General features: G+C 52.4%; 1 pseudogene; it reads right to left on the reverse strand.

Moving 5' to 3' along the window:
- Positions 1–6,963: 6,963 nt before the first annotated feature.
- On the reverse strand, positions 6,964–26,415 carry LOC144098195 (uncharacterized; annotated as a pseudogene).
- Positions 26,416–27,077: the final 662 nt, after the last annotated feature.

Here is a 27,077-nt window from a genome sequence, read left to right on the forward strand (position 1 = left end):
CGGTGGCGGCATCAATGGGAGACAGTGAAACCACCCTCACTGAAACCCCTCTCACTTCGAGTCACTGAAACCCCACTCACTGAATAAAAAAAAAACTCGTGCCGATGCTCGGAAGCGAACCAGGACCTTTGGTGTTTCAGACGGAGACGCTACCACACCGCGACGACGGCTCCCGCTTTAGTAGTCATAAAGGCGTATGTAGAGAATGCACTCTTTTGATGCAGGTCTCCGCGCTTTCGCTACATGTACCCTGATCTGACAGAGCTAGGCCATCAGCAATTTTTTAACTTCATCTGTCTTTTTAAATGGCAATGGGCCAGCAAATTAGCAGTGGGCAACTAGAAGGCATATTTCTAGTGCGGTGTCTTAGTTAAATATGCAACAACCTGCTCCCAGCTATTATAGTGCATGTTGATTTGCTTTCTACAAGTTAGTAAATTATACTATTCTCGGGTACAACTTTAGAAGGCAAAGGAATTTTCCCCTCAAAGGCGGATGCCAACATGCCTCCGCCAATAGGCGCGCACTTGAGGTGACGTCATGAGCCGGACGGCCGGTGGCCCCGCCGACGGAGAACATTCCTAACATGGCCGCCCTCGCGTCGAACTGGGCCGTGCCGCGTCAGCTGTGTGCGTCTCCGTTCGTCAGAGTGAATTCTAATTGTTTGTGGGCGTCTGTCATGCCAGAAATATTATTGCGAGCTTACGATGCACAAGTTGTGCCGTGTGCGTTTGTTCTGAGCCGCGAGCCGACGGAAAAAGATTGCAGCGAACATCGGCGATGCTGCGCTGCGCTTCGTCTGGAAACAGGATCCCACGGCGACACACCGCTGCAAACAAACATCGTGCGTGTTTGTTCTATGTTGTTTTCTTTTGCTCCTAACTGATGTTACTACGAGGAGAGTTTGCCAAAGTCTGGTACCCACTGTGAGCGGCGGGTGTGTTCGTGTACTGTGCCCCTGCGTTTCTCGTCGGACATGGTGAAATGATGGAGCAAAACCATTATCAGTATAAATGAGAAAAGCATGTGCGGATGAAACCAACCTACGAGTTCCTCAACTGAAGATTTGCGAAAGCAACCTCCAACGCAAAGATTCGTTGCTGCCAGCTCAGCGCGCAAACGATCGATTGTTGGCAGCAGTATGATAAGATAACCAAGCGTCTAGCAAGGCGTCGTTCGAGTGTCGTTCGATGCCGTCTATCTTGCTCCGTAGCAGACGACGCGCAGCGTTGTAGAAGGCATGGAGTTATTTTTCTGTCGCGATCCGGCATGTGCCTTAGCATTTCCATCATGATAGTTTTACCAAACCACTCATCAAGATACACAAATCTTATTTCTGCCGAGAAATACGCGCTTTAGAAGTGGTCACAATTTTTTCAGCGGGACTATTCATTTAGTCGCGGAGGCAATTGGCTGCTGCGCTTCGGTCATCTGGGCGTGGCCTCTCCTGTCTTCTAAAGTTGTACCCGACTTTTTCATAAACGGTTGGTGTTACTAGGTGCAGCTTAGTAATGCATGCCTGTTGTGGTTGTGCTCATTACTAGGTTTTGTAGCGATAGCTACATTACGCTAGCATTTCGAGCATTCAGCGTGGCGGCGCCGTTGGTGACATGGCTTGGTCACGTGGTTGGTGTGGTCACGTGGGTTGGTCATCTGGTGTGGAGCAGCTGCTGCTGCCGGCGGTGCGGCGCGCAACAGTTGCAACAGCTGTGCGCATGCGCCGTGTCAAGTACGACGAAGATGAAGGAACGCTCAGCGAAACGGAGCAACGAAAGACTGACTTTGCAATTCGACTGAGCGGGTTCCACTCGGCCAGCTGTAGCTATCGCGTGAGTCCAGGTTTAACCAGAGCTAAACTGCAGCCAATTTTTACTATAAGATTTAGTAACGGTTGCAGGTCGAAACCTAGTGCTTATTATTAGGATTTCCTTGTTAGGTTAGTCACGAGCACTAGTTCTTTGACCTAGTAACAGTTACTACCAGAGATGGGCATCCTCCCGAGGGCGAGCCCTCACGAGGGCGCCCTAACCCTCACCTCATGAGGATTTCACTTGGTGAGGCGAGGTAGAATGGGCGCATGAAATTTCGTGAGGATAAGAGTGAGGGAGGAAAGACATGGTGAGGTGAAGGTGAGTGAAAGAACACATGAAGAGGTGAGGGCGAGGGAGGGAAGATATGATGAGGGTGCGGGAGGGCAAGATGCACTGTCTGAGGGTGGCGGCCCGAACCGTACTCCGGTCTCACGCTTTCTGTCTGTGCAGCCCGTTATAAATTCCCTTTTTAAAGCGCTAGTTCTTAGGGTGAAGGTTCACAGGGAAGACGTCGTTTCTGCAGTCTGGATGAACACGAGAAGACAACGAACAGCGGGGAGCCGTACGCTTTCTCCGCCGCCGCGATGTACTGCACCGCTGACCATACTATGCCGGAAAAAGCGCTCTTCTATCCCAGAAAGCCTATTAGTAATAATTTTGTAAAGTCGTAGGTGAAACACGCGGTAAAGTGCGCTAAGGGGGCACTGGCCGGGCGGTGCGGGTGGCCGCCGGTCCAACGAGAACCGTGGCACCGCAGTCAAAATTTTCATTATCAGTCCTGAATCTGTCACATCATCAGAGAGTATATTAAAACATGTAGAAGTAGTGCCTGTGTCGGGAACTGGCAACGCGTCCCCGACTTTCTGCAGGAGACCGCTATCGCGTGCAGGTTCAAACAAGAGGACAAGAGCACAAAGGCATGAAAAAAAACAAAACGAAGCCGTATTTATAATTTTAACCCGCCGTGGTGGCTCAGTGGTAAGAGCGCTCGGCTACTGGTCCGGAGTTCCCGGGTTCTAACCCGACCGCGGCGGCTGCGTTTTTATGGAGGAAAAACGGTTAGGCGCCAGTGTGCTGTGAGATGTCAGCGCACGTTAAAGATCTCCAGGTGGTCGAAATTATACCGAAACCTTCCACTGCGGCACCTCTTTCTTCCTTTCTTCTTTCACTCCCTCTTTATCCCTTCCCTTACGGAGCGGTTCAGGTGTCAGACAATATATGAGACATATACTGCGCGATTTCCTTTCCCCCCCAAAAACAACAATAATAATAATAATTGGTTTTTAATAATAATAATAATTGGTTTTTGGAGAAAGGAGATACTGCACGCGCCATTTCCTTTCCCTTAAAACCAATTATTATGATTAATAAAAACCAATTATTATTATTAATAATTATAATTTAAAGGAAAAGTGACCAATAAGAAACGGACACGAAAACAAGAAAAGCATGCACTCAACACGCGTACAACACTGCAGAATAAAAGGAAAGAGTTTACCAGGTACTGAGCGTCCCAGGTGAAGCGGGGATGCCTTGCACACAGGTCGTACGCGGGTGGTTGTAGTGCGACGCATCGCTGGCGCTGCGTCGAAGGAAGTGACAGAAGGGAGCCAGGTGGTAATAGTAGCGGAGGGAAACACAGAGAGATGCCGGCGGTCTCCAGTCAACAGCCCGAAGAACTTGGCAGCAGCAGGAAAAAACGTAGCCAGGTCCCATGGACGTCGTCTCGAAACGCCGGAGACTTAAAGCAGGCTATCCAACAGCGCCTTTCGGCAGCACGGACGCTTACTCCATCGGCTGCCACATCCACACTTGCAAACAACGCAGGAGGCTTAGGTCGGTGATCCAAGGGAGGTCACGGCAGCACGGGCCTAACGTCCGACGGCTGCCACCACCTCGCTTGAATGACACGATCTCCGCTGCGCTGTCTCCCTTCACACTTCGGTTTTCTGACACGTCAGCTCTCCGCTCTTCTTGCTCGCCACGCTCTATGTCGCCGTCGCCTCGCACACACCATTTGCACGCGCGCAAGCGCAACGTTGGTAGGCACGCGCAGCGCTCCGCTGTCCGAAGCACCACTGTCGACGCACCGCGTTTACAAACCCCCCGAAGATTTGTTGTGCACCTCAATACCTTAATATTGTTACGTCGCGGAGTTCGAGGAAGAAGAGAAGAGAGGCGCGCGCAGTCTGATCTGGGCTCTGGGCCGTCGGCGACCAGCTTTCATCCGCCGAGCTTTCACCTGTATTAAAGCCATTTCATCCGCTACATTTGGTGCTAGGTGCTGGGTAAATACGTCCTCGATTCGCCAGTACCTCGTCGCAGGCGCCGTGTAGCAGGTTTGCCACCTCTCTCGCCTCAAGTGTTCCTCCCAATGCCTACCACGCAAGCGACGCAGACTCGGGTACAGCGACCTGACCAAGAGACGGCCTTGCTCCATCAGCGAGAGCCGCGTACGTTCCACGGCCAGACCGAAGAGGACGTTGAAGAATGGCTTCGGCATTATGAAAGGTGCAGCAAGTACAACCGTTGGGACTCTACCGCCCGCCTGTACAATGTCATTTTCTTCTTTGCTGGCACGGCTCTGACTTGGTTTGAGAACCACGAGGAAATTCTCACTACCTGGAGCCGATTTGTCGAAGAAATCAGTAAGTCCTTCGGAGACACTCTTGCGAAGAAGGAACGCGCTGAGCAGCAACTTTCTCAGACAGCCCAGCTGCCCGGCGAAACATGCACGCGGTACATCGAAGAAGTCTTGAAACTTTGCCGCACTGTCAACCGGCAAATGCTAGAAGATGATAAGGTCGGAAACCTTCTCAAGGGATTGCTGAGGACGTGTATCACTTCCTTATTTCACGCGACACCCTTGATACGGTTGCAGATGTCACAAAGCAGTGTCGTGCATTTGAGGCGCTTAAAGCACGCCGGATAGCGCCCAAATTCGGCCGCCTCTCGAATGTCACAACCGTCGCCAGCATCGACGTCCCCGACCCCGAAGACATCGCTTCTATAGTCAGGAGGATCGTGCGCGAGGAGTTGGCTGCTCAGCGGCCACGTACAAATTTTGATGCACATTACCAAGAGCCATCGAGGTCCGTGCCATCATGGGAACAGCCTACTCCATGGACTGCTGCCCCAAATGGCAACGGACCATGTTACACCACCGGCTCCGAGCGGACCCGGCAATCGACGTCGCACCCTTATTTCCAGCAGCGTCCGTCCCATCCTGGTGAAGTGCCTCGTGGTGCGCCCCGTCACGTGTCTGTCGCCTCTCCTCAACCTCCAACGGATCCTGATATGAGCTACCAGAGCCGCCAGCCGCCCATATGTAACGGCTGTGGATGCAGCGGACACATCTCCCGCTTTTGCCCGCGTCGACAACTTTCTCGACCCCCTGCACAACGCGCACCACGCATCAGGAATGACGCCCAGTGGGAGCGGCCACCCGCTAGCTTCTATCAGCCTCCTTCTCCCCCCCCTCACCCCCCCCCCCCCCCGATGTGCACGCAATGACTCCCCTGTCTCCGATCGCAGTATTACTCCGCCGCCGCAGCGGCAAGGCCGTTCACCATCCCCACGTCGCCGCTGCGTTTCTCCACCGCTGGGAAACTAGGTGGTGCGACCGATGGAGGTAAGGTCGCCGGACGGTCAATTTCGGGAATACCTCTGCCTATCATCATGTTAAAGAACAAAGTGTCAGTTTGTGTTGACAATGTTGAGATGGATGCTTTGGTTGATACTGGTGCCGCTGTGTCAGTTACGAGTCTTTCATTTAAGAACCGCCTTGGACACAAAGTTATGTTTGTGTGGGACAGAACTGGTACGTTTTGTGGAGTTGGGGGTGAAACTCTAGTTCCGGTTGGCCTGTGCTCGGCTTCAGTTGTACTAGGTGACGAGTGCTACAGAACAGAATTCGTTGTGCTGAGACGTACCACACATGACGTTATTTTGGGTGTTGACTTTTTGCGCGAGTGTGGTGCAACGCTTGACTTTGGTAGCGGTGAGATTTCTTTGAAGTCGAACACTATTCCGGCATTAGTGGATAACCTGTCCCGTCATCATGAAGGAGTTCTCTCTCTGACAGAAGATGTGCTGCTGCCTCCGATGACGGCAACATTTGTGCCCGTGAAATCATCGGACCATTTCTTGGGAAGACACTCAATAGTCGTCGAGCCAGATGTTCAGAACGGGGCGAAGAAAAACGTGTTGGTGCCACGTGCCATCCTGGAGGCAGTGGGTGGTCATGCACACCTCTGGACTGTGAATGTGTCAGAAGAGCCTGCTCGTCTTCCTTCTGGTCTAGTACTCGCGAGATTTGAGAACCATGTGACCCCCACCATTGAAACTATTTCTCATTGCAGCGGCGCCGCGCAAGCAAAGTCTGAATATGGTGCTGCGCTTGAGCGCATGGGCAACAAATCGCTCCCGTCTAGTGAACGCCATACCCTGAAAGACATTTTGACGGCTCATATCCAAGTATTCGGTTTTGCTTCCAACGGATCTGGTAGCCATTTCCCTGCCTCTCGACTGCAGCATAAAATTGACACTGGAAGCGCACCCCCTATTCTCCAGAAATCTTATAGAGTATCTCCGGATGAGCGCAAGTTAATTCAAGAACAGGTGGACGACATGCTGCAGAAAGGAGTTATCCTCGAGTTTTCTAGTCCGTGGGCCGCACCTGTGATCCTAGTCCGGAAAAAAGACAATTCTTGGCGATTTTACGTTCACTACCGTCATTTAAATGCGTTGACCAAGAAAGACGTGTACCCGCTACCTCGCATTGACGACGCCGCCAATTGTCTGCATTCCGCGTCATATTTCTCTTCCGTTGAATTGCGATCTGGCTATTGGCAAATTCCCCTGCATCCATCCGACCATGAGAAGACAGCTTTCGTAACCCCAGATAGCTTGTACGAATTTAATGTGATGCCGTTTGGTTTGTGCAACGCCCCCGCGACATTCGAGCGCTTTATGGACTCTATCCTTCGCGGGTTAAAATGGGAAATATGCATGTGTTATCTGGATGATGTCATCATTTTCGGCAAGACCTTCCAGGAGCACAATGCCAGACTGCGTGTTGTTCTCGAATGCATCGGCAAAGCGGGACTCATTTTGAACTCTAAGAAGTGACATTTTTGGGGGCCGGCAAGCTCTAGTTCTTGGCTTCCTCATCGACAAGGATGGCATCAGGCCCGATCCGCAGAAGATCGCTGCCGTCCGCGATTTCGAGATTCCACGCACCCTGAAAAGCCTTCGGAGCTTCCTGGGACTCTCTTCTTATTTTCGTCGTTTCATTGCTGGCTTTGCGCAAATTGCCCACCCCCTCACATCTCTTCTGCATAAGGATTCGCAGTTTGTGTGGACCCCTGAGTGCGAGTCCTCGTTCCATCTCCTCAAATCTTCTCTCACTTCAGAACCCCTCCTGCGGCACTTCGACCCTTCTGCTGTGACGGAGGTTCACACTGACGCCAGCGGCGTCGGTCTTGGGGCAGTACTTATCCAGCTGCATAGTGGGGCTGAGAACGTTGTTGCCTACGCCAGCCGCACGTTAACAAAATGTGAGCGTAACTACACTGTCACCGAATTGGAGTGCCTCGAAGTTGTGTTCTCTGTGCACAAGTTCCGACCCTACTTATATGGAAGCCACTTCACTATTGTCAAAGACCATCATTCTCTATGCTGGCTCATCGGACTTCGCGATCCATATGGTCGTCTGGCGCGCTGGGCACTGCGCTTGCAAGAATATAACTTTGCTGTCTCGTACAAAAGTGGCCGCCGTCACGCTGATGCAGACTGCTTGTCCCGCCACCCATTGCCGACATCAGTCACCGATGAAGACTGTTTCGACCGGTGTTTAGCCTCGCTCGCGCCGACCTTCCCCAGTGAGGCGACCTTTCGGCGCGAGCAACGTCGCGACCACTCACTGCAGCCCTTTATAGCAGAGGCAGAAGGAGGAGTAGATTCAACGCCCTTTACTGTCAAAGATGGCATTTTGTTCAAGAAGAAATACTCCGTTGATGGTGCTGCCCTGCTTTTGGTCGTTCCGAAAAGTCTCCGTCGGCAAGTTTTGCACGCTATGCACGATGACATCACATCTGGACATCTAGGTTTCTCTCGCACTCTGCATCGACTTCGCCAGCGTTTTTATTGGCCGCAAGTTTATAAGAGCACCAAGCAGTACGTTGCAACATGTGAAGAATGCCAACGATTTAAGCCACGAACCATCCCGCCGGCCGGTCCTTTGCAGCCCGTCAAACCACCCACTTCTCCTTTTGAAAAAGTTGGAATTGACCTTCTAGGTCCTTTCCCAAAGTCTTTTGAGGGACGCCGCTGGGTGATTGTGTGTGTAGACTATCTCACCAGATACGTGGAAACCGCCGCTCTCGTTACCGCAAAGGCTAATGCTGTTTCGACATTTCTCCTACACACCGTTATTCTTCGCCATGGCGCACCCCGTGTTATAATAAGTGATCGTGGAAAGCAATTTACTGCTGATGTCATGGAAGAAATGCTCCGGCTTTGTGGATCGGACTACCGACACTCCACACCCTACCATCTGCAGACCAACGGTCTTACCGAACGCACCAACCGCACTCTGACGACAATGTTGTCCATGTACGTCTCGTCTGATCATCGAAACTGGGACGCAGAGCTGCCATATGTGACGCACGCTTACAACACTGCCAATTATGAGGTCACCGGATATTCTCCCTTCTATTTGCTTTATGCCAGAACTCCCCGCGTTTTTCTCGACACGATCTTCCTGTTTTCCCCCAACGAAAACGAGTCGGTTGTCCAGATACTATGCCGTGCCGAAGAAGCCCGTCGTATAGCCCGTTTACGTACCCTGGCCTCGCAACGCCGTTCGAAAGAAGATTACGACCTGCGTCATCGTGCCGTGACTTACTCTCCACGAGACTATGTCTGGCTGTGGACGCCAATCCGCAAAAGAGGGTTGTGTGAGAAGTTCCTGTACAAGTACGATGGCCCCTTCGTCGTGTTGGACCAACTGACTGACGTGAATTACGTCGTCGCCAAAGTGACGACGGATAAACGCCGTTCCTGCAAGACACAAGTTGTTCATGTGGCTCGCTTGAAGCGCTGCCATCGCCGATCTACCTAACTTTCTCGGGGACGAGAATCATCTGCACCCGGGGAAATTGTTACGTCGCGGAGTTCGAGGAAGAAGAGGAGAGAGGCGCGCGCAGTCAGATCTGGGCTCTGGGCCGTCGGCGACCAGCTTTAATCCACCGAGCTTTCACCTGTATTAAAGCCATTTCATCCGCTACAATATTAAGGCTGTTGAATTTCCAAGTTTAAGTCTTGTTTCCCGGAAAGGAGTCCTAATTCAGCTAAGTGATGTTTCAAAGAACCGGCTGCGGTGCAAAAAATGATTCTACAAAATTCCACTGTCAAATCAAAGCTTGTTGGCGGTGTGGGTGGGGAATTTTTTTATTCACACTGTGAGTAGTTCAGTACAGTCGTATCTTTTAAACCGAAAGCTTTACTGGCCGCGAACTTGCGATTTCGCCGTGGCGGTGCTCCGAGAAGGCCCATGACGTCACAGCGCGCGCCTCGCCACGGATATTTCTCTCTCTCTCTCTCTTGCTACCTAGTCACTATTGCGCATGCGCCACTAGTAGCACCAAACCCCAGGGGTTCCGCCGCTGCCTTTTCTGGTGGTGGTCGTGGTCTTTTAATTAAAGTAATAGTAAAAAGGCACGAAAAGTTTTTTGCTAGCCCCGGCATCTGCCATTGACACTGAAGCACCTGAGCTGGGCCTGCGGAAATAAAGGATATCAGGCAGAATGCAGAAATGAAATGAAAGAGGGGAGGGGACAGGAAGGGAGGATAAGAGGAGGAGTAATATATACAAACTATTTCCACAATAAGAATTGTGTGCAGAATGTGCGCATGATTAGTTCATGATGGAGGAATTAAAACACGCGCACAGCACTGTGTTACTACAGCTGGAGTGGGGCGCCCAGTTCTTAATCGTTCAAGGTAGAACTTGCGGAGCGTTCGGTCCCTGCATGTAACTACCTGGCGGAGACCAGATGGCACGTCAAGTCCATCTGTCTGAGGAATGCACAAAGGCTCACCAAGGTTCGCTCACGAGTGCGCGCACTGCCCTCCGGCCCACAATAGCGTCTTGAGGGAGACTGATAGTATGCCTAGAACCCTATAGGCCGCAAGCATATCGCGACGAGCATCGGCGAACGCGGCACAGTGATAGTGCAGGTGTTCTAGCGTTTCCACTGCACCGCATCCGTCACACACATCACTCGTCGCGATTCCGTGATGCTCCCGTCGTTCCCCGGGCCAAACGCAGCCAATGCGCGCGCGGAGGATGATTACACGTTGCGACCGTGTAAGTGCGCGACCGCCGGTGATGCCATCTTCGCTGCCGGCGATGCCGCAGTGACCGGGCACCCACTGTGCACGCAGGGCACATCTGCTCTGCGCGAGGCGCTCGATGCGCGAGCGAATTTCCCGCACTAGTGGGGTACCGCGGCTGTTAGATTGCAGCCGGCTGAGGGCGGCGCCGGAGTCTCACAGCAGAGCACTCCTGGGCGGCGGAGGGCCGAAGGGTGAACAGCAGATCCAGTCCGATCCGGATCCCCATCAACTCCGCCGTGGTGGACGAGTCCAGGAAGGTTGCGTGTTGCTGGCTGTGCAGTCGCAGGGCGGGGATGGTAGCCGCCGCTGCAAGAGAGCAGGTGTCGCGGGCCACTGAGCCGTCGGTGTACACGAGGACATGGTACTGAAGCTCCTCGTGTATGACGGCTCTGGCCAGCTGCTGCACAGCACAGAGGGGTATGATCCGCTTTCCCCGCGATGCCGACAATCTCTCGCTGTACCTCCGAGGCAGCAGGCCAGGGCGCGCAGGAGACGTAAGGGGGTGGGCATTGAGTCAATTGCTCATACTCGAGCAGCGCCGCGCCCATTCGTGAGCGCGGGTGCGAGCGCATACGCTGCAGTAGCGAGCCGCCGTCTGGTGCGCGGTGAAGCCGGTCGTAGCGATTCGCTGCCATGCGAGCTGCTTGGAGCTCAAGTGGCCACGCTCCTTCCTCGGCCAACGTTGCGGCGCACTGCGAGTTTTTGGGCAAGCCTAGGCACACGCGCAGGGAGTTGCGGTGTTGGAGCTCGAGTTCGTTCTAGCACGGCTTGTGCACCGTGACGAGCGGCAGCGCATAGAGCACCGCACCCAAAGCTGCGGCATTGTACGGACGCAGCGCGGCTTGCTGAGAAATGCCCTGGCCTCGAGCGGTGAGCTAGTGCACGGCGGCGGTGATCCTGTTCATCTGCAGACAGGCCTTGGTCGCCGCGGGGCGGAAGGAAAGGCGCCAGTCGATGTCCAGGCCAAGGTGCTGCACCGATTTACGCCAAGGAATCGGAGTCCCGTCCAGCGACAGTGGCGCAAGGTGCGCGTGCGAGCGCGAAACGCAGGCCATGACCACCGATTTGTCCGCGCTCAGCGAGAGACCAAGGCCGCGCAAGCTGGCACGATTGCGGTCAGAGCTCCCTGAAGGCACCCCCGTACGCGGAGCGCCTCGCCCGGTGGTCCCCGGCACCACAGAGCTATGTCGTCTGCATATATGGACATCTACACATGGCGTCGGCCGCTCGTGGGGAGGGAGGCCGGCACCACTGACATGGCCACATTAGAGAGTGATAAGACAGAGCCCTGCAGCACGCCCACGTCCACCGGGCGAGGCTTGGAGAGCTTACCCTCTACTCGTACGCGCATGGTGCGCCCGCTCAGGAAGCCGTGAACCTATCGCAAAAGGCGCCCGCTCACACTGGCCCCCTCAAGCACCGCGAGAGCTGGTGCGCGGTGAAAGTTCTCAAAAGCACCCGAGGCGTCCAGTAACAGCAGCAGCGCAAGCTGGCCTGCCGCCCTGGCATGCTCCAGCGCTGTAAAAATAATAATAATAATAATTGGTTTTGGGGGGAAAGGAAATCGCGCAGTATCTGTCTCATATATCGCTGGACACCTGAACCGCGCCGTAAGGGAAGGGTAAAGGAGGGAGTGAAAGAAAGGGAGAATAGGTGCCATAGTGGAGGGCTCCGGAATAATTTCGACCACCTGGGGATCTTTAACGTGCACTGACATCGCACAGCACACGGGCGCCTTAGCGTTTTTCCTCCATAAAAACGCAGCCGCCGCGGTCGGGTTCGAACCCGGGAACTCCGGATCAGTAGTCGAGCGCCCTAACCACTGAGCCACCGCGGCGGGGCCTGTAAAAAAGTCCGATATAGAATCAGCCGTGCACCGCATCCCTCGGAAACCCGTCTGCCGCTCGTCAAACAAATCAGCCTCCGCAAAGTCCGATATAGAATCAGCCGTGCACCGCATCCCTCGGAAACCCGTCTGCCACTCGTCAAACAAATCAGCCTCCGCAGCCCGCTCGTTCAGACCCTGCAACGCCATATGCTCCATGAGCTTACCTGCCGCTGATGTTAATGCCACTGGCTCGTATCCCCTGAGCTGCGCAGGTGGGCGCCCTGCCTTTCGGATGGAACAAACGACCGCGGTGCGCCAGTTCTCCGGTAGCTCCCCGCGTTCTCACACCTGTTTGATCTGCTGCAGGAGGATCTGTCGTTGCTGCGTATCCAGGTTTTGCAGCATCTGCACGGTATGTCACCCCATCCGGTCCGGGCGCCGAGCTGCGGCGGAAGCGCTGCAGCGTATTGTTCAATTCCGCCGCGGTGAACGGCGCATCACATGGACCTTCTGAGGCGACGGGCGAGAGACTGGCGTCGCTTCTGGGGCTCTCAGCAGCAGCTATGTTAGCTGCGGTTGCGGGGCTGGGCGGCGCGAACCGGCCGGCAAAGCTCTCTGCCAACTCTTCAAAGCTGAGCCCACTGGAGATTGCGAGGGCGGCCAGCGGTGGACGGTTTGCCTGTGTTTCGGTGATGCGCCGCAAGGTGTCAAACAGCCTCCGCGAACTGACATCTTCCTCCATCCTTTGGAATAATGAAGTACACTGCCGGTGGTATAGCTTTTTGGGGTGCCGGCGCGCTGCCGCGTCCAGGCGGCTGTAGACAGTCCAGTCGGCGGCTCTGTCAGTCCGTCGCGCCCGTCGCTCTGCGCGATCTCTATTCTCGCGCAGATTGAGCAGCTTCATATCAGGTGTGGGCTGCCCTGCCCTTACCTCGGCTCGTTGGGTGGCTGCGAGAGCGCTTCGGACTAGACTTGAAAAGAAATCTTCAAAAGTGGCCGCCGCCTCGTCGACCGCCCGCCTGAACGCAATACTCCAGCTGGTAATGGAGTATGCACGTTCGGGGCGCGCCTCCAATGCAGTGGGTTCGATTAGGATGGAGTAATGATCCGAGCCCCAGAGAGATGGTGGTCGGCGCCATGTCGCCTCGATGCCTCTTGATGCGAAAGGAACGTCGATGAAGGAGCCGGTTGTTCCGCGTCGTCTAAAGGTGGGCTTGCCGGTGTTCAAGGGGTATTGGGCGAGTCCCAGCTGCGTTGCTGCGTCGTGAAGGTCGTCTCCACGCGCGGAGTGGCGCGCACTGCCCCACGCTCTATGGTGGGCGTTAAAATCACCACAGATGATTTGGCGCGTCGCACAGCAAGGAAACACAGAGCATTCCACGCGACAGCTGGACGCATATAAACACTGGCCACCGACCTGTCAACACCACCGACGCGCACTGTCACCACCACGCACTCCTGGGCGTCAGATGTCGCCGCCGCCGAGCCGACGAGGGTGTGCTGGACGTCCTGCCGCACATATATCGCGCACCTTGATTTCCAGGGGCGATGAGATGTGTCACAGCAGGGCACTGCGGCACAGGTGGGTTCCTCGCACGTGGTGGCTGAGTGGTAGCCAATGTAGCCAGGTAGCCGCATCTGGGGCTCCCCGTCATGTGAACGTACGTACGTCTCCTGCAGCGCGATAACTTCCGGCGAATCCTGAGCGATGCGAACTCGCATTTCGGCGTACCGCGCCGCAAGTGAGCGCACGTTTCGCTGCAGGATGGATGGTATGCGGGATGGAGTCCGCCGGCTAGCTATCATGCTGGCTTATCTGTGCGGGAGCACCCGCTGCTTCTAAGCAAGCCCGGTGTCCATCGGTGCCCCACCCCCCCTCCCCCCGGGAAAAGTGCGCTGAGGGCGCGCAACGCCAGCTTTAGACGCGCGATCTCCGCGTCCTGTGCGTCAGGGGGCTGGGCATGAGAAGCGGCTCGGGTCGCGCTGCACGGGACGCCGGGCAACCGGAGCGCCGCTGCCGCTGCCGGCGCGGCCGTTGCTTCGGTTGCTGCTGCTGCTGATGCTGGGGTGCTCCCCTGACGGCCTGGGCCTAAGAAAGCGCGCGTGTAGCCTGCTGATGTTGCTGGGCTGGGGCCGCTGTTTCAGCCTGGACGACGGCTCGGACAACCCACCTGGACATCGGTGCCATGGATGTGGCCATTAAAGTGGCAACGTGACGCTTTCGCTGCCAGTGCGGGCACGCTGGGTCAATGGCTGCGTGCCGCCCCCCCGCAGTTAATGCAGCGGGGTTTGCTCGCGCAAGTACCAGGCTCGTGCGGCCCGCCTCAGCGCGTACATCGGGCAGGAGTGCGACACGCCTCAATGGCATTCCCCAGGCCGTCGCACTTGGCACACTGGAGCGGCCGGGTTCGGCAGGGGCGGACCGCGAGCCTGCGCTTGAATATGGTGTAGAACGCCGGTGGTGTCGGCGCCGCAAAACGGAGAGCAAGTGTGCTGCCCGACAGCGACGCCGAGATCATCGGCACCGTTGGCTTCGCCGCCGCTAGCAGCTCCTCTGCCGTCCTGCGCCCGTCCACACCGAAGACCAGGCCAGAGCTTTGGTTCCGAGGAGGAGGCTCCTTGGCACAGACCGGCACGCCGCGGATGACGGCTGCGGCTAGCAGGGCCTGGAGAGCATCACTGCTCCCCGCGTCTACTGCCACCGCAATCCGCCGTGCCCGGACGGCGAGGACGCCCGGACGGGGCCCGATCTCCTCGGCCAGCTCCCAGCCCTGTTCCTTGGTGAAGGCGGTGCCCCGGTTCGCCGGCCGAAACAGCACTGTCCCCACCAGGCTGGACGAGACCTCCACGGCAGCCGCGGCTCGCTCCAGGGCATCTCTCCGACGCCGCTGCGCCTTGGTAGTGATGGTGCGCCACGGTACCAGGCTGGCCCCAGCATCAGCGTCGCCGCTGTCTGCGGCCTATTGCTGCGGCGCGCCGCGGAGTTGGGCGCGCTCGCTGCCAGCAGACGAGGCCCCAGCCGCTCCCTGGTCTCGTGCGGCGGGATTTGGCGAGGTCGCACCCGGTTTTTTTCTGGACGCCGTCGCCCCAGCAGCAACAGCAGCAGCAGCAGCAGCAGCAGCAGCAGCAGCAGCAGCAGGCTGGAGGTGGGCTCCATGGGGTTCGTGCTGGGCAGGCCCTGCTTTTTCAAGTGTGGAGGGAGAGGAAGCAGTGATGGGGGGGGGGGGGGTGCTTCGAGCTTCCCGCTTGGCCGCCGCGATGTCCCTGCTGGTTTCCGCGTCCCTCTCCTCCTCGGACCCCTTTGAGCGTCGCCGTTTCCTGAGAACAGACTCGTCCATCGGGGTGCACATGCTCTCCTCGGCTGCAGGTGTCCTCGGTGAGCCCGCAGCAGCAGCATCAGAAGGAGAGGGAATCACAGCCGATCTCCCATGAGCAGCAATGGCGGCGGAAGGCGCAGGGGTGGCCAGAAATGGCCGGGAGGGAGCCGCAATGGAGTCCTGCGTCTGGTGAGCAAGCGCCATGGCGCCCCTCAAGGCTAGAACGCGTGGGTCCACCGGCGACACGTCCAAGGTCCCGATGACGGACACGATGTTCTCCGAGGTGGCGATGAGCGCCGCAGTCAGGCACCTCACCGTGTCCCGCAGATCAGCGATCTCGGCCTGCATCCGCCGAATGGTGCTGGACGACCTTGCTCTGGATGTCGCTCGTCTCCGTGATCGTGAGCGGCCTGCCCTGCGTTGCTCATCGTCACCGCCGAACGCAGGCTGTCGCTCGTTCACGGTGTCTGTGGCCTCCATGGGGAGACCCCGCAGCACAGCGAAGCCTTAGGCCCAGTGTCCGAAGGAGCGGAAAGCTAAAAAACACGTCCGCTCGCTTCGAGCGCCCGCTGAAGAATCCCCTGCCTTTTCTCAAAATCCAACTTTCAATTTTTCCGTCTTCTCTTTCTTCTTTCCCTCCCTCCTTTATTCCTTCCTTTACGGCGCGGTTAGCGTGTCCACCGAGATATGATAGACGGCTACGGTGCTTCGCGCGCTCGCCGCGCCATCTGGCATGACGTCACACCTCGCGGCTCGCCGCCGCCGTTTGGTATGACGTCACACCGCGTTCCTCGTCGTTGCGCTCGCCTCCGCTCGCTTTGCCAGCGGCGTCGCATGCCTGATAAAATTAAAGCCCCTCAATAGACTAAAAGTAACATCTCCTCTCTCCTCCTCCTATGCCGGCGCTCCTCCTCTCGGCTCCTCCCGGGCGCCGACGGTGGCGGCACCTAGGCCGGGGGTTGCTAGCAGACGCTCCCAACGCTCGCTTTTGGCTCGCAGCAGACCGCGCGCCTACGCGCGCCCGAATGAATTTTGTGTTGCATTTTTTGCTTTGGCATCGGTCGAAACGGCATGATAACATGGAAGAACGAAAAATAAGTTACTGAAATAACTGCAGCGACCTACGCTGCGCTGCTTTATCGAAACTTTTTGTCCTGCGATCGCTTTGATTGCGGAGCATACGTTGGAAGTGGCGTGCGCGAGCGAGTTCGCGGCACTATTGTGAATATACTCAGCGCGTTGTGTTCCCAACGCTCGCGCTTTGGCGTGCAGTGGACAGCGCGCCCGAATGAACTTTTCATTTTCTGCCGCTGATTCGGCCGCATGGCATGGGAGATAAAAAAATTACATACCCAAATAACTGCCCCGACCCAAGTCACACTACTTTATATGAACTTTTTGTACTGCGATCGCTTTGATCACGGTGCACACGGTGGAAGTGGAGTGAGCAAGCGAGCTCGCGGCACTATAGTGAATGTCTCGAAGTCGTGTTTTTCAACCGGCATCTTTTGCCCAATCTTATTAAAAATTTAACTACGCCAAGAGGAAGTGGACCGACATGCGACTAGATGTGCGGCCTAGGCTTTATTTGAGCGGATGGCGGTTTAATGCTCCTAAATATATTCTCTCAAAGGCACGTTCGCTCGTGCAACGGGCTGTGCTATTCAGTGTGTAGGTGATTACTCGTCTCAATTTTAATTATTTTAGTGCAGGAAAGGTTGGAGATTATTTCGGAGTTAATATGCCTCGGACACCTCGCAGGCTACCATTAAAAATATCCGACTGATGGTAGCCACGCAATGTTTGCTTCTCAATAGGCGAACACGATGCCCTATGGTTGCGCACTGTAACACGATTGTGATCAGAATTTTGATATAGGGTTAATAGTTTGGGTTGATTAACAGCAACCAAAGAAGGCATTTAAACGCTGCTTCGTGAGCAACTACAGCACCACATGAGTCATTCGAATGCTGCTTGTTTAGGTGATTATCATCTCGGGCCAGCATATGCAATAATGGCTTGTAAGAGAACATTGCCTTCCCTCTTGTAACCTCCATGCCTAACGCGCAGTCACCTGGACTGCCGCAGTTAATTAATTGCTTTCGGTCGAAGTATCGTGCAAAAGGAAAAAAAAAACTCATATGCTGAAAAATCTAGACACGAATTTACTCAGTTCTCTCTGCAGCAAACACGTTGGTTCGTATAGGAAGTTGCTTGAAGTGAAAATATAGAAGTTGCAAGGAGAAAATAGAATGGGGTAAGTCTCTCATATTTCTTCTGAAACATTGGCAATGCCTCGACTCCAAACTTTTATAAGCTCACCTGCTTTAAGCAACTATACCTTTCGGACAATTATGAGAAACGTGTTCTTGAAAGGTTTGTTATGGTAATAAGTAAACATGTGATTACAAAGCAGTACATCGCGTGTTGTTAGGTTCCAACCTTCGCATTCCCATATACGCGAAATAATTTATCACTGCTATATGTTTCTGAAGAAAAGAATGATCAGCATCACGTTATTTAAATCCCATATGGTCCGTGACCAAAACCTGGGTGCACACTTCTGCTTTGATGTTTGTTCACGGGGTTTAACGTGCCAGAGCGACTCAGGCTATGAAGGACGCCCTAGTGGAAGGCTCAAGATAATTTCGACTACCTGGGCTACCTTTACGTGCACTGACATCGCACAGTGCACGGGCCTTTGCCATTTCGCCTCGATCGAAACGCGACCGCCACGGCCGGGATCGAGCCCCGTCTTTGAAGTCAGCAGCCGAGCGCCATAACCACTCGGCCACCGCGGCGGTGCTACTGCTTTGAATTCACTTTCATGCCAATATCATTCCGCGCGCGTTGAAAGATGCGTGAGCTCCCTATATCTCCAAACCGCAGACAGTACTGTACAAGCGTAACCAATGTGTTAAGTCTGAAAATATGCTGTGGCTGAGTGAATGAGCATCTGTCATAATAAACCACGCGCGTAGTTCCGTCCCATATCTGTACTGGCAATTTTCTCAGCGATTTTTCAACCGGCAGCTGCTCAAACACACAAAAAAGATTTATTTTTGCGCGCATCAATTTACAAAAAAATTCTTTAAGTCTTATATGCGGCTTTGAAAAAAAATTAACTGCCAGCCTAACGCCAACAGGTGCTTTATGCTTGCTCTGATAAGGATGCAGGCCGTGTCATGGCTAGGTGCATGAGCTTACTGCCTGTTTAGAGCTCTGTCCGAGCCACAAAGAATCTCTCTTGCAGCATATTTTGTACAAAATAAAACAGTTTATTTTCTTTATTACACTGCAATAACAACACCGAGAAAATGGACAAAAGTACGCAAGAAGAAACTACGCATGGTAGCGGCGAATAATTACAAGCCATTCAGCTCGTTACAAGAATATTTTGTCGCTCAGAAAACAGAACAAGCATCACAGTGAAATCACTTTCAGATGCAATGGCCACGCAATATGTAAGAAAATTTTCAAAAATGCACGACGAAGTATTTAGCTGCTCAGTGCAACAGGCATTGCATCACTCCTTTCCGACAAACATAAAAACAACGAAAAGGCAAATAATCGCGCATAATGTCGACAGTGTGCTCATATTGAAGAAGAAGAAATGTTGTCATATGGTTTAGCAAAACGTTGATTTGGGCGAGTTGGTAGATATTCATGATTTGAACAGCGCGAACTACAAGGGACAAGAAAAGAAGGGAAACAGGACAAGCGCTGACTCGCAACTAAAAGGTTTATTCAATGAAACCTTCTTATATGAAGAAACAATCAAAGGGAAAAAACAACACAAAAAACTAAAAACCATGAAACGCAACATTCGTCAGGTGCTCCCGAGATAATTCATCTCCCTATCGCAAAGGAACACAGAAGGTTTGCTGACGCACTTCAGTTGATCCCCTGCGATGTGAAAAGCCTCGACAACTTCTCGTGTCGTCTGATCACTGTGGGTGTATAGCACACGGGTTTGATTGAATAATGCAGTGCATTTTTTCTTTTTCTTTTTCATGACTTTACATTCTAGACAATGTTTGACCAAATGCGAAAGGTCATCACCATTGTTTAAGTTGTTCCTGTGCTCTTGTAGGCGCTTGTTAAGGCAACGCCCTGTCTGACCAATGTAACGCGCTCCACAGGAAAGGGGTACACTGTATACGACACATGTTTTACAGGCCACAAACTTATCCCTGTGCGCAACGCCACATCCTTCTTTTTTCTCCTTGGCCTCTTTCTTTCAATGGCAGGGCATATCTGTTTGAGCTTGACGGGGGCTGTAAGGAACACGCCAACTTTGTACCTACTTGCTACGTTCTTTCCTACCTACCTACTTGCTACGTACAAAGACACTTCTTAATTCTCACTCCGGTCATTCCAAATTGGTAAAAAATAGCATTATCAGTTCCTGCTTGCGAAGTGCTTTGACCAAGTCCTGTCATCACACCATTCAAGATAGCTTCCAGACCCAGTTGTCTAGGGTTAAGTTTGCTGGATATCAAGACCAGATGATAGCAGGGGCGTGTTCTCGTTTAATTCAGTCATTAAAGCGTCTGGCCACTCCGCTTACGACAGACGTCCAGCCTGAAAAGAAGAAATTTGCCGTTTTGCCATATGTTCACCGCGTCTCCCACGGACTAAAGAACGTAGCAAGTAGGTACAAAGTTGGCGTGTTCCTTACAGCCCCCGTCAAGCTCAAACAGATATGCCCTGCCATTGAAAGAAAGAAAGAGGCCAAGGAGAAAAAAGAAGGATGTGGCGTTGCGCACAGGGATAAGTTTGTGGCCTGTAAAACATGTGTCGTATACAGTGTACCCCTTTCCTGTGGAGCGCGTTACATTGGTCAGACAGGGCGTTGCCTTAACAAGCGCCTACAAGAGCACAGGAACAACTTAAACAATGGTGATGACCTTTCGCATTTGGTCAAACATTGTCTAGAATGTAAAGTCATGAAAAAGAAAAAGAAAAAATGCACTGCATTATTCAATCAAACCCGTGTGCTATACACCCACAGTGATCAGACGACACGAGAAGTTGTCGAGGCTTTTCACATCGCAGGGGATCAACTGAAGTGCGTCAGCAAACCTTCTGTGTTCCTTTGCGATAGGGAGATGAATTATCTCGGGAGCACCTGACGAATGTTGCGTTTCATGGTTTTTAGTTTTTTGTGTTGTTTTTTCCCTTTGATTGTTTCTTCATATAAGAAGGTTTCATTGAATAAACCTTTTAGTTGCGAGTCAGCGCTTGTCCTGTTTCCCTTCTTTTCTTGTCCCTTGTAGTTCGCGCTGTTCAAATCATGAAATGTTGTCATACAGTTTACTCTAACTGGAACAACTTGCTTATCTTACGTTGCTAGTAGCAACTTTTTTTCCGACACTTCGGCTGCCACACTTTATTGAGGTTGCATTTTCATCTGCAAGCTGATTTTCCTTCCTTAGAAGTATATGCATCCTTGTTCGTAAAAACACTCGCAGTATTCTGCTAGCAACCTTGTGACAATCGGGAAAGCAGTTAGCAGTCATTACACTTTCCGAAACAGAAGCTTCTAATTGCGAAATAGTGATGTGATTCTGAATAAGAGCGTTACTTTTTGCTCGAAAAAGGCCCTCTACTGTTTCTAAGAATTGCACAACAGCTGTTGATGGTAAGGCCAGCCGCATCGTTTCTGAATAAGATTTCAGCTGCGTCAGCTTGCTAGCTTTGTGGCATGTTATCGCTTCCATGCACGCTGAACAGGTAGATACATTCTTCTGCACGTTCTTGACTACGTATCCAGCTAAGTATTGCAATGATTCTTGCTCTGGTATGCTTAGAAATAAGATGTCGTCAGGAAGGGTGACTTCAGCTTCTCCAGTAGAAGTAGGACCCTCATTTTCCTTACTTAAACCAACAAGACAAAATCCTGTGTCGGGAGCATAGCTACCATTCTTGCTTGGTTTCAGGAACTGCGCCATTGTTGCCGCTCTAAGTGCAGAGCGAAGCTCAAGGGGCCTCGGAACTGGGTTTTTTGACCTCAATGTAGAAAAAAGGTTTTCTAGCGCGTCTTGGCCAAAACGGCTTAAAAGTACACAAATAAATCCTTTTGTGTTCAGGTAGTAGTGCTGAAGTTCTAGTGCAACTGTTGTTGATAAGATGATGCCAGTCTGGACTGGCATCCAGACATGTTTCTTCGGATCACCTATGAGGATACGCTCGAAGAGAACAATTACTTCTTGTAGGAACACAACTATGTTATCATACTTTTGCTCATCAAACTTGCTTATGGCGAGTTTCGTAGTTCTAGATGTCATGACTTTAAACCATTTGAACACCACTTCAAAAAACCAAGCAGTTGTGAGTGCATCCCTTGGCAAGTCACCTCGATCCACTAAAAAGCGCAAAGCAGCTGCAGTGTCATGGTTAAATAACGAAAACGCCAATCCCACCTTCATTTTTTCGAAATGGCCTGGGTCCAAACAAGCTGGCTTAAGGTGTGGGGCGATGTTTAGCTGAAGTTTTGAGTCAAGCTCTACTAGTTGCTTTACATGCTCAAGGTGCACTTCGTTGGATGGCAACTGGTTCTTTTGGACAATATTTTCTGGCAACAAAAAGGATTGCCCACGAGTCAGATGATTCCGCAAATTCTTAAGCAAATGTGCAGTGTCTGCCATGAAATAGAAACTCCGTTTGGTGTCACAAGGGTGTTCACAAGACACTCTGCGTCTAGAATGCTTGCCACCAACAATCCCGAACTGCTTCCACAAGCCTTGGTTGCCGCCTCCCATATCACTAACAACACCATCGACAATTATTCCAATTTGCTCACAAGCACGAACGATATCAAAAATAATACTTTTGACACTAGCACTGCAAAAGGAATTTCCCGAAAAGTGGTACGCAACTGTTTGCTTACATCGGGTGGTCACGCCTCCCAGCATAAAAACAAGTGCGTGCGTAGCCATCGTGTCCGCTGGAAGCGACCCATCCCTCAAAGGAACAGTGGGCTTTCCGATCACAGTGCCTATCGTCTGGTCAAAAGCAAGGCCAGGTGTGATCTGTATTTCATCGATCATCAGGAATGCGTGGCGCTCATGATTCTGCATGCTGTCCACCTAAAAGAAATTACGAGACACACCGGAAATAAGTTTGGTTATTCGTGAATGAAAACCGTCAAAAATAAGCCGCTGCGGAGGTGTTTGTGGGCAAAGCGTATAAATTTTAGCGCGCGCCCCCGAGCATTTGACGCTTGGTCTCAATGCACACTTCCTACCACTGAAAACAGCCTGAGATTTTAAATTTCCCTTCCACATGACAACCTACTAATTCTCGAAAACATCATTATTAGCATTATGCTTCCACTGTCATCACCAAAAGCACATGGAAAAAAACTAGTTAGTCGTGGTTCGTGAACATACCTTGGCTGGAAGTGCACGGAGGATGTCATGAAGTATTCCGGGCGAGAGCTTGAACCCCTCAAGATGCCTCTGAAGGGTTCTCTCTGCCGGCAGTGGTGCACCTATTTCCCTGACAACATTGTAGCCTCTTGACCCGCTGGAAAGCCGTATTTTTAGGCCTTTTACAATAGTTGCCTCTGTCCACCGTATTTCCTTCATGGTCTTCTGTTCCATAGACCTCAGCTGGTCAGGTGCAAGGAACCGCTTCAATCGATTCTTCAGTGCGGCCTCCTCCTTCAACATTTTGTTTGTTTTTTTGTCGTCGTGAGAGGAACATCTGCCGTTTTGTGCTTTGTAGCCTTGCTTTCAGGTCCCTGATCTCGGTCTGAAGACCGATGATGGTTTGTTCATTAACGATACAGTTAGAGCATCGCCCTGGTGGAGAAATGGGGAACAGCAGTATTTAGGAAAAATATCCTGGGGAACGTGAATACAAACAGATTACCTTCAGTTTGATAGCTCGTATCTTGGTCATTGGAAGATGGGACACTACACGAGGAAGAGATATCTTGAGCGTACAGAGTACAGCCGCCACCTATGAAAGACGAACATTGAAAGTGATGGCAATTTAAAGCAACTGTTGCTTAAAAGTAAAATCTTTAGTACCGCCGTCCTTTACCTGGCTGACAGCCGGTTTGTACGACTACGTTGGCTGCTGCAAAGAATAGAAACGCAACAATTGAATGCATTAATTCGAAGAAAATAGGTGACACAGAAATAGAACTCACGGCTTGAGCTCCATACAGTTGCTGGTTGGAAATGGTCCACCTGAGGTCCACGGAATGCAGTGTGCAACGGCACACAATCTGTGGGCCACATGCAGGGCATACGCCATGAAACAAGGCACAGCCCGCACATAGAAGTGTGGCGAACTCACCATCAGCGTGTTCAGTTTGTGAGCAATGCACTGCGAAACCGGAAAAGGCTCCATTTGGTTCGAGGTCTTCGCTTAGTCCACCTGTCGTAGAGAGCGAGTAAGAGTAAGAAAAAAAAAGTTCTGCTTCGAAACTGAAATATGTGGTTCATTTGACCCTTACAATCCTGACAGCAGTTCTGCGTGTAGACAGTAGCAGCTGCAAGAAATTGAGACGTGAGATTGCGGACTGACGTCGTCTTATGGCGCCAGGAGCAGTACTCACATGAGCTGCATGGAAAGTTAGACGGCGCCTGGCCAAGCTGAGGTTCACAGGGCACGCTTGACCAAATCTGCGGCGGCATTCCATCTGCATGCCACACAAAAGTTGCGCGTCAATGAGCGAGGAAGTATGTAGCAATTAGAGCGGAGCGAAAGTCACCTTCGGAGTATTCCGCTGCTGCTAGAAGCATTGCGAAGCCGGAGGATATAGCGCTTGAATCGGGGCTTACGTAGAGAGCACCTGTCGATGGTGGGCAGTAACAGTAAGGCATAACGCTAAACCATAAACGGCGCTTCAAATATAAATGTGTGCTTTCGCGGTGTCCTACCCTGCTGAGAGCCCGACTGCGTGCCATGAGTGGCACCTGCAAAAAATAAGGCGAGACATTAAGCTATGGCGTCCGTTCACACGAAGTATGTACCTGCATGAAAGTATAATACCCACAGCTGGAGCTCTGTGGAGCTGCCGACAGGTCCTGGTCCAGGCGAGGTGCGCACGGTGGGCTTAGTGATGGAATTTCATCTGAAAACCAGAGCGAAATGTGCTCGCCATGATACGACGCATATCTAGCATTTCAGAGTGCCAGAGCATAGCAGAACTCACCATCAGCATGTTCTCCCGGTGCAAGACCTGCTGCGGGGCCGGACTTAATTGGAGCTTGTTCGGTACTTTTGCTCATGACTCCACCTGGCAAAGATGGACAGTCGCAGAGAAGAGAACGGATGTCTGCTACTCCGAACTGAAGTTCTTAGCCTTTTGTGCTAAGGTTCCCTAACGAGAACAGTTTTGCTGAGAGTAGAGTTCAAGATTTACATGCGAGTTTCCACGGTATTACATATCACACCGTTTTGCAATAATGACTATATGACACGAAAGCTAACAATGCTGGGGCACACAACTTTTTTTTTTGCTGGCAATTCTGCTCCAAAGCACATTGTTAGCATTATATATTTTTAGATGAGGAATAAATAACTAAACCACGATCATCTTACGATTAGTTGGAGGCTTCCTGGTTGTGGGCCGCTTTCGATGCACAAAAAGGCTTGGTACTGCATCTGGCCTTAATTTCTTAATACCGTAATTCCGAAGGACTTGGCTCTCAAACTGGTCTTCGGTGAAGTGATCCTAAGACGAATAAAGTAAGATTTTGTATGACACAACCTTGCGAGGAACATTACAAAGCACGAAAAATATATAGAGAGCGTGAGCTTTCAGAACTTATGCGCAAGTGTTAACACGTCAGCAGACCCCACAGAAGGCCACAAGAGCTTTGCCGAAGTCGGACGTTGGAAATCGTCAATATCAGCGCGCACCCCTGCGTTGGTCATTCATTTGACACCACCTATCCCATTACAAAGTCCCACGCAACGTGACTTTTTGCACGAATTCGCGGCAGCTACGACGGCCTTGAACCCAAAATGTCTACAATTATGTTTAACGGAGGTCATCGCTTGCATTCTCAATTATTATCCACGCAGATATGGAGTATTCGAGCGATAGCTGCGTTACTGTGCCTAGACATAGTAATGCCCGATTTTGGTATGAACCCTGTCTGACAAATACGTTCAGCAATGCGCGCAACATGGAAGCTAGATGTGAATAGCGAGCAGCATGAACAGCGGGGGCTTCAACAGCGATAACCACCTCTTTGGCGTCGAGTTCGTGAGCGACGGAGCCCAACTGCAACAAAATAAATACGCCCAGCGATGCGCCCAACATGAGAGATAGACCAGCACCGCGAGCAGTATGAACAGCGTAGGCTCAAACAGCGAGAACCGCCCTTTTGCTATCGAATTCGGGATCGAAGGATTCCACCTGTAACGACACAAATACGGCAAGCAATGCGCCCAACATCAAAGCTAGACCTATATTGCGAGCAGCATGTACAGCGGGTATCAGACAGCGAGAACCGGCTCTTTACTATGGGGTTCGTAAGCGAAGGAGTTCAACTGCGACAAAAATTCCTGCAGCAGTGCGCAAGATGGAAGCTAGACCTCCAACGCGAGCCACGTAAACATGGGGGCTCAAACAATATGAAGCGTAACTTTCGAGTCGAGCCTGCGAACGAGTCTGACTGCAACCACGTCGACACGCCACGAAATGCGCGTAACATCAAAGTTGCACCAGCAGAATCTAGCAGAACTGGCACAGTGGTCATATAAGACAACAAGAAGCACAGCTTTCGTGGCCTACGAGCGAACGAATCCAAATACAACTATGCCAAACCGCATTTACTGCGAAGAAAGGCTGCAGTCGCTCGCGCTTCGCACCAAGTCACCCGAAAAAAAAAAAAAAAAGACTGACAACTGAAGAACGGCCACTCACCTCACAAAGTCGCGGATCCAGCACATTGTCGAAGTGTGCCCGGCCGATCCTGTGCAGCCAAACCTTTCGGCGAGCCGCGTTGCGTTTTCCGGACGGAATTGCAAAAAACTTTTTTCCGCTGCCTCCTCCGTTGTTGCATCCATACGCGCAACAGAAGCTCGGCATCGCCGCAACGCGAAAAAAAGATGGAAAAACACTTGCCGCCAAAACTGCTACACACGAATAAAACGAAGCGCAGCTCCTGCCCCTGGAATGGCGCCGGCGTCTGCTGCGGAGCAAAAAAGCGCGCGCTAACACGTGACCACAGCGCCTCGGCCAATGGGAGGCTCGATTAACCGGCGGCGCGCTAGGAGAGGGAAGCCGGAAGTTCAAAGCTTTGCGCTACTTTTGTTTCATTGAGGGGCTTTAGATAAAATGTCGGAGGATTGAAAAGGAGAGCTCGCGTGCGCCGCAACCACAGTTGAAGCGGCAGTATGGACGGCGACGATTCTGATAAGCAACGCGTGCCTAGCCGCGGAGCCGAACCAGCCTGGCCGGGCCGGCGGCGGCTGGCGCAGTCGGCGCGAAATAGAGACGCGCTCTAAGTCTCCGCCAGTGCGGTCATGGTGCGCCGAAGCCGCCGAACGCGTCGGCGGTCAAGCGCAGTTTGAGTACAGAGGGTCTCGCTTTGGCCGACGTGACGTCGCCGTGCAGTGCGCACGCGCGTTACGCCGGAGTATAAACGCGCCTTAACAGAGCCTACGCTTAACCGCTAACCAGCGTATTCGGTGGCGGCATCTATGGGAGCCACTAAAACCCACCCGCACACTCACTGAATAAAATTTAAA

Source organism: Amblyomma americanum, chromosome 7 (assembly GCF_052857255.1).
Source record: "Amblyomma americanum isolate KBUSLIRL-KWMA chromosome 7, ASM5285725v1, whole genome shotgun sequence".
Classification (NCBI taxonomy): domain Eukaryota; kingdom Metazoa; phylum Arthropoda; class Arachnida; order Ixodida; family Ixodidae; genus Amblyomma; species Amblyomma americanum.